The sequence below is a fragment of the Musca autumnalis genome, unplaced genomic scaffold (genome assembly GCF_047663935.1).
Source record: "Musca autumnalis isolate F117 unplaced genomic scaffold, ASM4766393v1 scaffold_1, whole genome shotgun sequence".
Classification (NCBI taxonomy): Eukaryota; Metazoa; Arthropoda; class Insecta; order Diptera; family Muscidae; genus Musca; species Musca autumnalis.
The window spans coordinates 195474556-195487633 of NW_027411644.1; positions in this window are offsets into that span (position 1 = coordinate 195474556).

Sequence of the window (13078 nt, forward strand, 5' to 3'; positions counted from 1 at the left end):
ATGTCATTCGTGTTATTGTTGTTCTGTATTTGACATGCTCCCGTACAGCCATACAGAGTTGTATTTACCTAAATCTGACAGGTGGGACTACCTTTTATAATTCTACCATGCGTTGAACTGAACAGACGGGTAAAAGAATAGCTGCGTGCTAACTAGAGACAAGCTGCGTGCTTAGTAATTAAAGTCGGTTACGAAGAAGTGTAATAAAGTAAATAAAGCGTTGTAGAAACGTAATCTAAAACGAACCCTGTTTTATTTGGTACAAATCGTATCGGGGAATAAAACAACGTCTACACGGACATTAGTTAAATCTAATTCCGTAACAATTGGTGTCAGGAAGTGAGATTACGATAATCCTACAATGAACTTAAAATTCAAGGATCTACAAGAGGAACACTTGAAGAAGTTCCTATCTAAGCTTGGGTTGCCAACTACCGGAAGTAAGGCTGTGCTACAAAAACGCCTGTTGGAAGAGTTAAAGTACCGTGAAGTGGACATCGACAAATGTGAGTTTGATATTAGAGATGAGACTTCAGAGGCGGTTGCAAGTTATACGGAGCTTGCCGAAGTGATTACAGCAACGTTGGCGAAGGAATTTAGTAAGAGAATGGAAGAGGAATCTATTGCAATAAATGAAAGCTTCAAATGTCTGACTGAGGAATTCGACGAAAAATTGGAAGAATTAGAGGCAAAAATCAGCGAAAGACTCGATAATATTACGCAAGTTATTGGAAAGCGATTCGAGGTTATGGAAAACCATTTAAAGAAATTGGATAGGCAATTTCTGGCCCACGACGAGAAGATTGTGAATCTGGAAAAGAAAATGTCTGAACTGGAAATCAAAGGAGGACCAGTACGAGTTATTGATAACACTCTGAAAATCAAGCCTCCTGAATTCGACGGATCTACATCGTTTGATGTCTTCAAATTACAATTCGAGGCGGTGGCTTCGAGAAATTCGTGGAACGATAACGACAAGGCGGTACGACTACTTATGGCATTGAAGGGCGGTGCTGCTGACGTATTACAGAATATTCCCGCCGCTTCTAGAAACAACTATAGAGATATAATGGCTGCTCTTGAACTTAAGTACGGTGGCGGACATATGCAAGAGACAATGGTGAAACCTCAGGCTTGCAATGTGCGGAAGCTGGAAGTTGAGGACAACAATCCTCAGACCGTTGTCGAACTAATGAAAGATGCACTAATGCAGGTAATAGATAAAGTGAAACAAGCAAAATATACAATTGCTGGTCTTCAGAGCCTGCAAAAATCATTTTTTTTTAATTTTTTGGAAAATTTATGAAGGAAAATTGGTAAAAATTTCAATAATAGTAGACTCTTGCAAGTTCTGGAACAGAGCAATTAACTGAAAGTTTTAAAATTTAAATATTTGATTGTGAAAGCATTTTTTTTAGTTTTTCGACATCTTTAAAGTATTTTCACATTTCGTAAACATCGAGGAAAAACAAAAAATGAATTCAAAATTTCGTGAACTAAGATTTTTGGATATTACGGAAATGTTATAAAATAATGGAAACGGATTTATTTTGCTTTTGGAATGCAATATTCCGTTTGAAACGTGGTGATGTCTCATATGCATTTCCTATAAGAACAAAATTTGTAAAGAAACCCACCAAAAATACCCCTTACAAAATCCCTTAATAACCCTTTATCTTAAGAAGGGTAAGTAGTTAATAAGTAGTGACGACTTAAAGCGACCACATTTTTAACTACTTTTTTTCAATGGCCAAATAATAACTACTTAATTGGCGCGACTGGCCCTTGTTAAAATAAAGGGTATCTTTGCTGGGAGGTAATGATAGGTATTACCTCATTCGTCAGCAAATGTTGAATGTGTTCTCAGCCAAGTAAATCTTAATAAAATAAAATCTCAAAATTCTCCTCATAATGATTCAATGGAGTCTATACTTTATACCAAAGATGATTTAAAACTTAACAAAACATATTGTTATGACATATTTATAAAGCCCGATATCTTAAAGATAAATCGTCTTATTGAAACAGGATATTAATGACGAAATTTTTATTCACATTCTTATTTATCAAATAAATCGCTGTTTAATAACTTGAATATCCATTTTATGTTTCTTTTAATAAGAAATATATTAAAAGATATATAAAAGTGCGTATTTTAATGTTTGACGATTTTTTTGACGATTTTATAAAATAGATTTGACGATTTCTAAAATAAAAATCGTCATTTTGACGATTTTCCATAAAAATAATCTGGCAGCCCTGCCCATGGCACAATAAACTAGAGATTAGAGTTGTATAGTTCATGAACGAACTAGTTCAATTGAACGATTCATTGAAAAGAGCGTATGAACTAGATCAGCAAAGATGTCAATATTATAAGATAGGAAAAGTCAATTGTGAAAAATTAACTGTAGAGGGAGTTAACCTCTGTTGCTACGATATCATAGCAACATTCTGTTAAACGAAAACTGTTACTCATTGGAATATTGACAAGAAAATCATTAAAACTCAAATTTTACGGCGTTGACTTTTGTTTTTTATTAAATAAAAAATAAAAAATAGTGAAGAAAAAAATTTTAGCCACAAAACACGACGTTAATGTTTTCTGTCGCGAGAAATGGGAATCAAAAACGATTGGCATTGCTGTTATCAATTCCAGTGAGTTGTGTAGCCATCTGAAACCAAAATTAGCATATGTTTTTGGAAAATGCATTTGTTCGGGTCTTTATTGCTATACGTCTTTGAGATCAGTCGATATAGTTCATTATAGTTCAATAGCTCACTGACATGGTTTAATAAGAAAGGTTAGCTAAAGCTTTCTGTCAAATTAAATTTTTTCTTTCGACTGTTCCTAATACCCTAGACAGACGGAAGCGTTAATTTGCATTAACTGCCTTAATTCAAATTAATTGGTGCATTATCCACATTTTTAATGCACAAAATCAAAGGAAATTTATCAATTTCAATATGGCAATGCTGTTGAAAATCAATTGTCTTTTGTCAAACTTCCATGTTAAGCCTGTGTTTAGACACACAAATTTCTCGGGAAAGTAATTGAGTTTTTTGGGAGAGAGCGGAGAGGAAAGAGCTCCTCAATACTCTTTCCTACCCCCTATTGCCTAAAAACTGAATTTACTTTCCCCAGAAATGTATGTGTCTAAACCCAGGTCAGGCAATGTGCGCTTGCTGAGAGCAAGTGAGCAAAAACTTCAATGTAAAATGCATTGAAATGTATGCTCACTTGCTCTCAGCAAGCGCACATTGCCTGACCTGGGTCTAAACACGGACTAAAGAAAATAAAAAGAGAAAGCAAATCAGCAATTTTCGCGTTTCTTCACAATAAGTAGTGGTCTTTCTCGAGTAGAATAGCAGGTAATCGTTTTACACGCCTTCTAACAAATCTCTTTTTTTAAATTTTATTTTCACAAAAAATTTCATTACCCACCATACCATGCAATTTACACAGGGGATCTAGTGGGAAGGAGACAGACGTCCACGTCGCTTGTAATCTTCGAACAAAAAAGGTTGTTCAGCCAATCTGGAGGTCAGTAACTACATACCACATACGGCTCAATGATATTACTTTGCAGCTGTCATACGCCCAACTTTACCGAAATGTTGGATATGTTTTCAGCTTCACAGTCTTTCTTCTAAAATAGTAAAATCTTCAATATTGTTACGGAATTAGATTTAACTAATCTCCGTGTAGACGTTGTTTTATTCCCCGATACGATTTGTACCAAATAAAACAGGGTTCGTTTTAGATTACGTTTCTACAATGCTTTATTTACTTTATTACACTTATTCAGAACAGACTTTAATTACAGAGCACACAGCAAGTCTCTAGTTAGCACGCAGCTCTTATTTAACCGATCTGTTCAGTTCAACGCTTAAAACACAACTACTCCGTCATTGCCATTTCCCCAGTATTTATACCCCAAAGTCTCCCTGTTCTAGAGTCCTCCAGAACACATATGGCAACATCTCGAATCTGTGCAGCGAACACACAGACGCACATTCGCACTAAGCGAACAACCATACTCACATACATACATGGGGAGGCACAGTAATGACGTAACAACAACAAACAAGTGCAAAGAAGTAACAAACTAAACAATAATTACATGATTAAGGCAAAACAAAATAAAAGCACATTAATGAAAGGTAAAGTAACAGCTAGAATAATGAAGAGAGTTCTACATGGTAGTTGTTGTTGCTTAAATAAAGTAACTGCGTAATAAAAACTTTACGTTACAATTCAAATTTTTAAATTAACGGAAATTAAACTATACTAACTTAAACCTATCAGTTACATTCGTAACATTGCCTCCCGCTTAAGCCTGTTCGTCCCGAATAGGCACAGTTCCCTCTCTGTGGTATGGGCATTGGTAACACTGCCTCCCGCTTAAGCCTGTTCCTCTTGACTAGACGCAATTCTCGTTCCGTAGTGCTGGCAACCGATTTAGAGGTACCCTCTACTGCGTCAGCTTTGGTCTTTTGCTCTTCTGGACGACGTTGCCTTCTCTCCAGGAATCGTGACGTTATACCTTCTTTCTTTGTGGTCACCTTCCTAAGTGCCACCTGGTCTTCATCAGACTTGTCCTTCCTTGCTGTACGGCCGCTTTTCCATGGACCTTTCCTCGACGTACATCTTCGCTTTTTCCTCCTCGTTGCGAGATTTTTCCACTTTCCTACGGGCCATTTGTCGGCGGCTTCCACCTTCAGCGTACGGACATCGACAGCAATCTCGCCGGATTCTGCCTTTGGGCGATGTTTGCTTTTCTCGTTGTAGCCCACATTTATCGGTATTTCCACATTGGACCAAGTCATCACACGGTGCTTTATGTCCAGGTTGATGTCGAAGGCAATCATGAAGTCCACGCCAAGTATAACTTCGTCCACAATATCGGCCACTATAAAATCGAAATTTACAGATTTTCTACCCATGCTCAGCCTTTGGTAGGCCTTTCCATGAACCGTTGTAGTCTCGCCTGTGGCCGTCCTCAATTTGACTCCATTTAATGGCAATACCTTCCCTTTTACCAAATCCGGTCTAATAATGGACTTTGTTGCACCGGTGTCCAATGTCAAGGTACGCAATACACCATTGACGAAGCCTTTAACCGTTAAGTTGTGATTCTTCTGCTGGACTATGGCTATAGAGATTGTGGGACCATCATTTTCATCCTCTGCCAGCGGCGTCTCGTGATTGACGGAATTCACTTTATTTGATTCACCTGATGTCTCTCTTTCCAGATTCTTGGCCACCGGTTGGTCGTCACTTTTTGAAGGCGATGAGGCTGATCTGGGCCTTGCTTGTTGCAATCTGCATTCTTGGGCCATGTGTCCAATTTTCCGACAATTATAACAAGTCTTTTTCGTTCTAGCAGCCCCTCGTTTCACACGCATCAGTGCATCCTTCAGCAGGTCGACAACGGTCTGGGAATTGTTGTCCTCAACTTGCAGCCTCCGCACGTTGTAAGCTTTAGGTTTCACCAGCATCTTCGCGGTTTCTTGGGCCAGGGCAAATGACACGGTTTCTGCAAATGTTCCCATCGGTGCCGCATACGTCGCAAATTTTATCTCTGGATCACGAATACCACTAGCAAATGTTTCAATCTTTATGCGGTCCACCAATGGATGTGTCTCTCCTGGATATGCCAGCTGCGCCAATCGCTCTATATCAGCCGCAAAGTCTTGTAAGGTCTCATTTGGCTTCTGGACTCTTCCCCTCAGTTCCATTCGGTAGATCTCTTGCTTGTGTTCACTACCGTACTTACGTTCAAGTGCAGCCATTATATCTCCATAGTTGTTCAGCAGCATCACCCTTCAATGCCATAAGGAGTGATACCGCCTTTTCGTTGTCGTTCCAGGAATCTCTAGCAGCCACTGTCTCGAACTGTAATTTGAACACATTGAAAGAGGTAGAGCCGTCGAACACTGGAGGCTTAATTTTTAACGCGTTATGGATAGCTCTCACTGGACCGCCTTTAATTTCCAGTTCCGACATTTTCTTTTCTATGCCCAGAATCTTCTCATCTTGAGCCAGAAATTTCTCGTCAACAGACAAAATCTTTTTATCCAACTCTCTAATTTGTACCTCCACGTTTTCTACTCTCTTTTCAATCACCATCGTGATGTTCTCGAGTTTCTCGTTAATTGTTCTAGAATTCACCTCTAATTTCTCTTCCATGCCCTTAGCGATTTTTCTAGAGTTCTCTTCTAACTTTTCCTCCAATTTTCTGGAATATTCTTCACTCTTTCTGGAATTTTCTTCCATTTTAGCATCTAATTTCTCCATCATTTTACTGGAATTTTCTTCAACCATTCTGCAATTTTCCGCCTTCATTTCCATCACAAGTCTGGAAGTTTCTTCATTCTTTCTAGACATCTCTTCTAACATCTTACTGTTGTCATATTTCATTTCCAGCATCATCATAGCCAGCATTGATTTCAAATCGTCACCCCTGGCAGCTACCGATGAAACTTCCTCAACAGTGGATTCGCCCTTTGCCGGTAACTCGACTTCTTCCTTACCGTCGAACTCATATTCATCGATGTTCATTCCACGGCGCTCGAACTCTTCCAACAAGCGTTTTTGTAGTTCGGCCTTGTTGCCAGTAGAACACAACTCCAACTTACTTAGCTCCTTCTTCAAGTCTTCCACTCGTAGATCCTTAAACTTCATTGTAGGATGATCGTAATCTCACTGCTGACACCAATTGTTACGGAATTAGATTTAACTAATCTCCGTGTAGACGTTGTTTTATTCCCCGATACGATTTGTACCAAATAAAACAGGGTTCGTTTTAGATTACGTTTCTACAATGCTTTATTTACTTTATTACACTTATTCAGAACCGACTTTAATTACAGAGCACACAGCAAGTCTCTAGTTAGCACGCAGCTCTTATTTAACCGATCTGTTCAGTTCAACGCTTAAAACACAACTACTCCGTCATTGCCATTTCCCCAGTATTTATACCCCAAAGTCTCCCTGTTCTAGAGTCCTCCAGAACACATATGGCAACATCTCGAATCTGTGCAGCGAACACACAGACGCACATTCGCACTAAGCGAACAACCATACTCACATACATACATGGGGAGGCACAGTAATGACGTAACAACAACAAACAAGTGCAAAGAAGTAACAAACTAAACAATAATTACATGATTAAGGCAAAACAAAATAAAAGCACATTAATGAAAGGTAAAGTAACAGCTAGAATAATGAAGAGAGTTCTACATGGTAGTTGTTGTTGCTTAAATAAAGTAACTGCGTAATAAAAACTTTACGTTACAATTCAAATTTTTAAATGAACGGAAATTAAACTAAACTAACTTAAACCTATCAGTTACATTCGTAACAATATCATTTAAAAATCTCTGCCATTTTTCTTTTGTCAACAATTCTCTGTTTTATTAATTCCACATTTCAGAATTCTAGGATCAGCACTAAGGACCACAAAGTCTCCGAGTGAAGTAGCTGCCTATACGATAGTTACGCATTCTTTAACCTAAGCGGAAACCACACCCTATGTTTCTATTGTACTCCTCCGAACGCCTCATTGATTAGATGCCACCCATATACATATTTAGGTACATACATACATAAATAATGTTCATTATAGATATACTACCTACCAACGCTTGTTATTTGAGTTAGGCGCCTGTGATGCATGTTTCCTTGATTTTCCTGAAATTCTTCCTCTGTTTGCGGACGTTTTATCATAAAAAGTTTACCATTGTAACGAGACACCAATACAACAAAATCATATATTTCGTAATAAAATACTGTTACGAATGTAACTGATAGGTTTAAGTTAGTTTAGTTTAATTTCCGTTAATTTAAAAATTTGAATTGTAACGTAAAGTTTTTATTACGCAGTTACTTTATTTATGCAACAACAACTACCATGTAGAACTCTCTTCATCATTGTAGTCGTTACATTACCTTTTGTTAATGTTCTTTTGTTTGTTTTGTTTTGCAACAATAATGTAATTATCGTTTAGTTCCTACTTCTTGTATTTCGTGTAGTTGTTTGTTGTTGTAGTTACGTCATTACTGTGCTTGTATGTATGTGAGTATGGATGTTCGCTTAGTGCGAATGTGCGTCTGTGTGTTCGCTGCACAGATTCGAGTTGTTGCCATATTTCTAGATATTTCTAGACCAAGGAGATTTTGGGTATAAATAGAGTTACGAATGGCAACATTGAGTGAGTTGTGTTTTAAGCGTTGAACTGAACAGACGGGTAAAAGAATAGCTGCGTGCTAACTAGAGACAAGCTGCGTGCTTAGTAATTAAAGTCGGTTACGAAGAAGTGTAATAAAGTAAATAAAGCGTTGTAGAAACGTAATCTAAAACGAACCCTGTTTTATTTGGTACAAATCGTATCGGGGAATAAAACAACGTCTACACGGACATTAGTTAAATCTAATTCCGTAACAATTGGTGTCAGGAAGTGAGATTACGATAATCCTACAATGAACTTAAAATTCAAGGATCTACAAGAGGAACACTTGAAGAAGTTCCTATCTAAGCTTGGGTTGCCAACTACCGGAAGTAAGGCTGTGCTACAAAAACGCCTGTTGGAAGAGTTAAAGTACCGTGAAGTGGACATCGACAAATGTGAGTTTGATATTAGAGATGAGACTTCAGAGGCGGTTGCAAGTTATACGGAGCTTGCCGAAGTGATTACAGCAACGTTGGCGAAGGAATTTAGTAAGAGAATGGAAGAGGAATCTATTGCAATAAATGAAAGCTTCAAATGTCTGATTGAGGAATTCGACGAAAAATTGGAAGAATTAGAGGCAAAAATCAGCGAAAGACTCGATAATATTACGCAAGTTATTGGAAAGCGATTCGAGGTTATGGAAAACCATTTAAAGAAATTGGATAGGCAATTTCTGGCCCACAACGAGAAGATTGTGAATCTGGAAAAGAAAATGTCTGAACTGGAAATCAAAGGAGGACCAGTACGAGTTATTGATTACACTCTGAAAATCAAGCCTCCTGAATTCGACGGATCTACATCGTTTGATGTCTTCAAATTACAATTCGAGGCGGTGGCTTCGAGAAATTCGTGGAACGATAACGACAAGGCGGTACGACTACTTATGGCATTGAAGGGCGGTGCTGCTGACGTATTACAGAATATTCCCGCCGCTTCTAGAAACAACTATAGAGATATAATGGCTGCTCTTGAACTTAAGTACGGTGGCGGACATATGCAAGAGACAATGGTGAAACCTCAGGCTTGCAATGTGCGGAAGCTGGAAGTTGAGGACAACAATCCTCAGACCGTTGTCGAACTAATGAAAGATGCACTAATGCAGGTAATAGATAAAGTGAAACAAGCAAAATATACAATTGCTGGTCTTCAGAGCCTGCAAAAATCATTTTTTTTTAATTTTTTGGAAAATTTATGAAGGAAAATTGGTAAAAATTTCAATAATAGTAGACTCTTGCAAGTTCTGGAACAGAGCAATTAACTGAAAGTTTTAAAATTTAAATATTTGATTGTGAAAGCATTTTTTTTAGTTTTTCGACATCTTTAAAGTATTTTCACATTTCGTAAACATCGAGGAAAAACAAAAAATGAATTCAAAATTTCGTGAACTAAGATTTTTGGATATTACGGAAATGTTATAAAATAATGGAAACGGATTTATTTTGCTTTTGGAATGCAATATTCCGTTTGAAACGTGGTGATGTCTCATATGCATTTCCTATAAGAACAAAATTTGTAAAGAAACCCACCAAAAATACCCCTTACAAAATCCCTTAATAACCCTTTATCTTAAGAAGGGTAAGTAGTTAATAAGTAGTGACGACTTAAAGCGACCACATTTTTAACTACTTTTTTTCAATGGCCAAATAATAACTACTTAATTGGCGCGACTGGCCCTTGTTAAAATAAAGGGTATCTTTGCTGGGAGGTAATGATAGGTATTACCTCATTCGTCAGCAAATGTTGAATGTGTTCTCAGCCAAGTAAATCTTAATAAAATAAAATCTCAAAATTCTCCTCATAATGATTCAATGGAGTCTATACTTTATACCAAAGATGATTTAAAACTTAACAAAACATATTGTTATGACATACACAGTCTTACATAAGTATACGTACGCCCCATAAATCTCGGGTTTTAGAAAAAGTAATGATATTTATGAAATTCCAAGTACAGAGGTTTATTTCGTCTCACTAATAAACAATATTTAATACAACAAAAGTATATTCCATAATATAAATAACGGTAAATTTTACAGAAACCAAAAAATGATACTTACAAAAGTATACATACGCCCCAAGGAAATATGAGTATTATCGTACAATTTATGGAATTAGCAGCAAAATTTATGCATTTTATTGTTTTGGCGAATGTGTCTGGGTGTCCGAGATATATTTTAAAGAAAAAAAATATTTTTTGGGTGTTAAATTGCCGTTATTTAATGCCAAACTTCTTGTATAGCTCGTTAAAGCGGACCCTTGCCGATTTCTTTCCGTTTTAGGTAATTAAGTATACAAAAGCCACAATATAAGTGTCAGATTATAGATTTTGATATCCTAGAAAGCTTTTTAGTTGACCTTGTGCATAACACACCTTCCTGGGTGTCAATAAATTCACATTTTTCCTGGGATATCTCAGGAAGTTAATAGATTCCTCGGAATTCTTGGCTCAAATTACATACAGACGACCTTGAATTGTGTTTTAATATGGTGTTATATAATCCTTGGACACCAATTGAATCAGAAATGTACAATTATCCGATACTTTCCGACCTTATATTGACGGTAATGGTCATAATACGAAAACTACGTTGTTCACAGTGTAATTTTCATGCTTTTTGGTAGTGATTATATTTTGATGCTCTGGGAGCAGGTTTTTAACAGAATAGTTCATATTTCTGATTCAATTGGTGTCCAAGGATTATATAACACCATATTAAAACACAATTCAAGGTCGTCTGTATGTAATTTGAGCCAAGAATTCCGAGGAATCTATTAACTTCCTGAGATATCCCAGGAAAAATGTGAATTTATAGACACCCAGGAAGGTGTGTTATGCACAAGGTCAACTAAAAAGCTTTCTAGGATATCAAAATCTATAATCTGACACTAATATTGTGGCTTTTGTATACTTAATTACCTAAAACGGAAAGAAATCGGCAAGGGTCCGCTTTAACGAGCTATACAAGAAGTTTGGCATTAAATAACGGCATTTAACACCCAAAAATTATTTTTTTTTTCTCTAAAGTATATCTCGGACACCCAGACACATTCGCCAAAACAATAAAATGTTTAAATTTTGTTGCTAATTCCATAAATTGTACGATAATACCCATATTTCCTTGGGGCGTATGTATACTTGTGTAAGTATCATTTTTGGTTTTTGTAAAATTTACCGTTATTTATATTATGGAATATACTTTTGTTGTATTAAATATTGTTTATAGGTGAGACGAAATAAACCTGTGTACTTGGAATTTCATAAATATCCTTACTTTTTCTAAAACCCGAGATTTATGGGGTGTACGTATACTTATGTAAGACTGTGTATTTATAAAGCCCGATATCTTAAAGATAAATCGTCTTATTGAAACAGGCTATTAATGACGAAATTTTTATTCACATTCTTATTTATCAAATAAATCGCTGTTTAATAACTTGAATATCCATTTTATGTTTCTTTTAATAAGAAATATATTAAAAGATATATAAAAGTGCGTATTTTAATGTTTGACGATTTTATAAAATAGATTTGACGATTTCTAAAATAAAAATCGTCATTTTGACGATTTTCCATAAAAATAATCTGGCAGCCCTGCCCATGGCACAATAAACTAGAGATTAGAGTTGTATAGTTCATGAACGAACTAGTTCAATTGAACGATTCATTGAAAAGAGCGTATGAACTAGATCAGCAAAGATGTCAATATTATAAGATAGGAAAAGTCAATTGTGAAAAATTAACTGTAGAGGGAGTTAACCTCTGTTGCTACGATATCATAGCAACATTCTGTTAAACGAAAACTGTTACTCATTGGAATATTGACAAGAAAAACATTAAAACTCAAATTTTACGGCGTTGACTTTTGTTTTTTATTAAATAAAAAATAAAAAATAGTGAAGAAAAAAATTTTAGCCACAAAACACGACGTTAATGTTTTCTGTCGCGAGAAATGGGAATCAAAAACGATTGGCATTGCTGTTATCAATTCCAGTGAGTTGTGTAGCCATCTGAAACCAAAATGTGGAACTATTAGCATATGTTTTTGGAAAATGCATTTGTTCGGGTCTTTATTGCTATACGTCTTTGAGATCAGTCGATATAGTTCATTATAGTTCAATAGCTCACTGACATGGTTTAATAAGAAAGGTTAGCTAAAGCTTTCTGTCAAATTAAATTTTTTCTTTCGACTGTTCCTAATACCCTAGACAGACGGAAGCGTTAATTTGCATTAACTGCCTTAATTCAAATTAATTGGTGCATTATCCACATTTTTAATGCACAAAATCAAAGGAAATTTATCAATTTCAATATGGCAATGCTGTTGAAAATCAATTGTCTTTTGTCAAACTTCCATGTTAAGCCTGTGTTTAGACACACAAATTTCTCGGGAAAGTAATTGAGTTTTTTGGGAGAGAGCGGAGAGGAAAGAGCTCCTCAATACTCTTTCCTACCCCCTATTGCCTAAAAACTGAATTTACTTTCCCCAGAAATGTATGTGTCTAAACCCAGGTCAGGCAATGTGCGCTTGCTGAGAGCAAGTGAGCAAAAACTTCAATGTAAAATGCATTGAAATGTATGCTCACTTGCTCTCAGCAAGCGCACATTGCCTGACCTGGGTCTAAACACGGACTAAAGAAAATAAAAAGAGAAAGCAAATCAGCAATTTTCGCGTTTCTTCACAATAAGTAGTGGTCTTTCTCGAGTAGAATAGCAGGTAATCGTTTTACACGCCTTCTAACAAATCTCTTTTTTTAAATTTTATTTTCACAAAAAATTTCATTACCCACCATACCATGCAATTTACACAGGGGATCTAGTGGGAAGGAGACAGACGTCCAC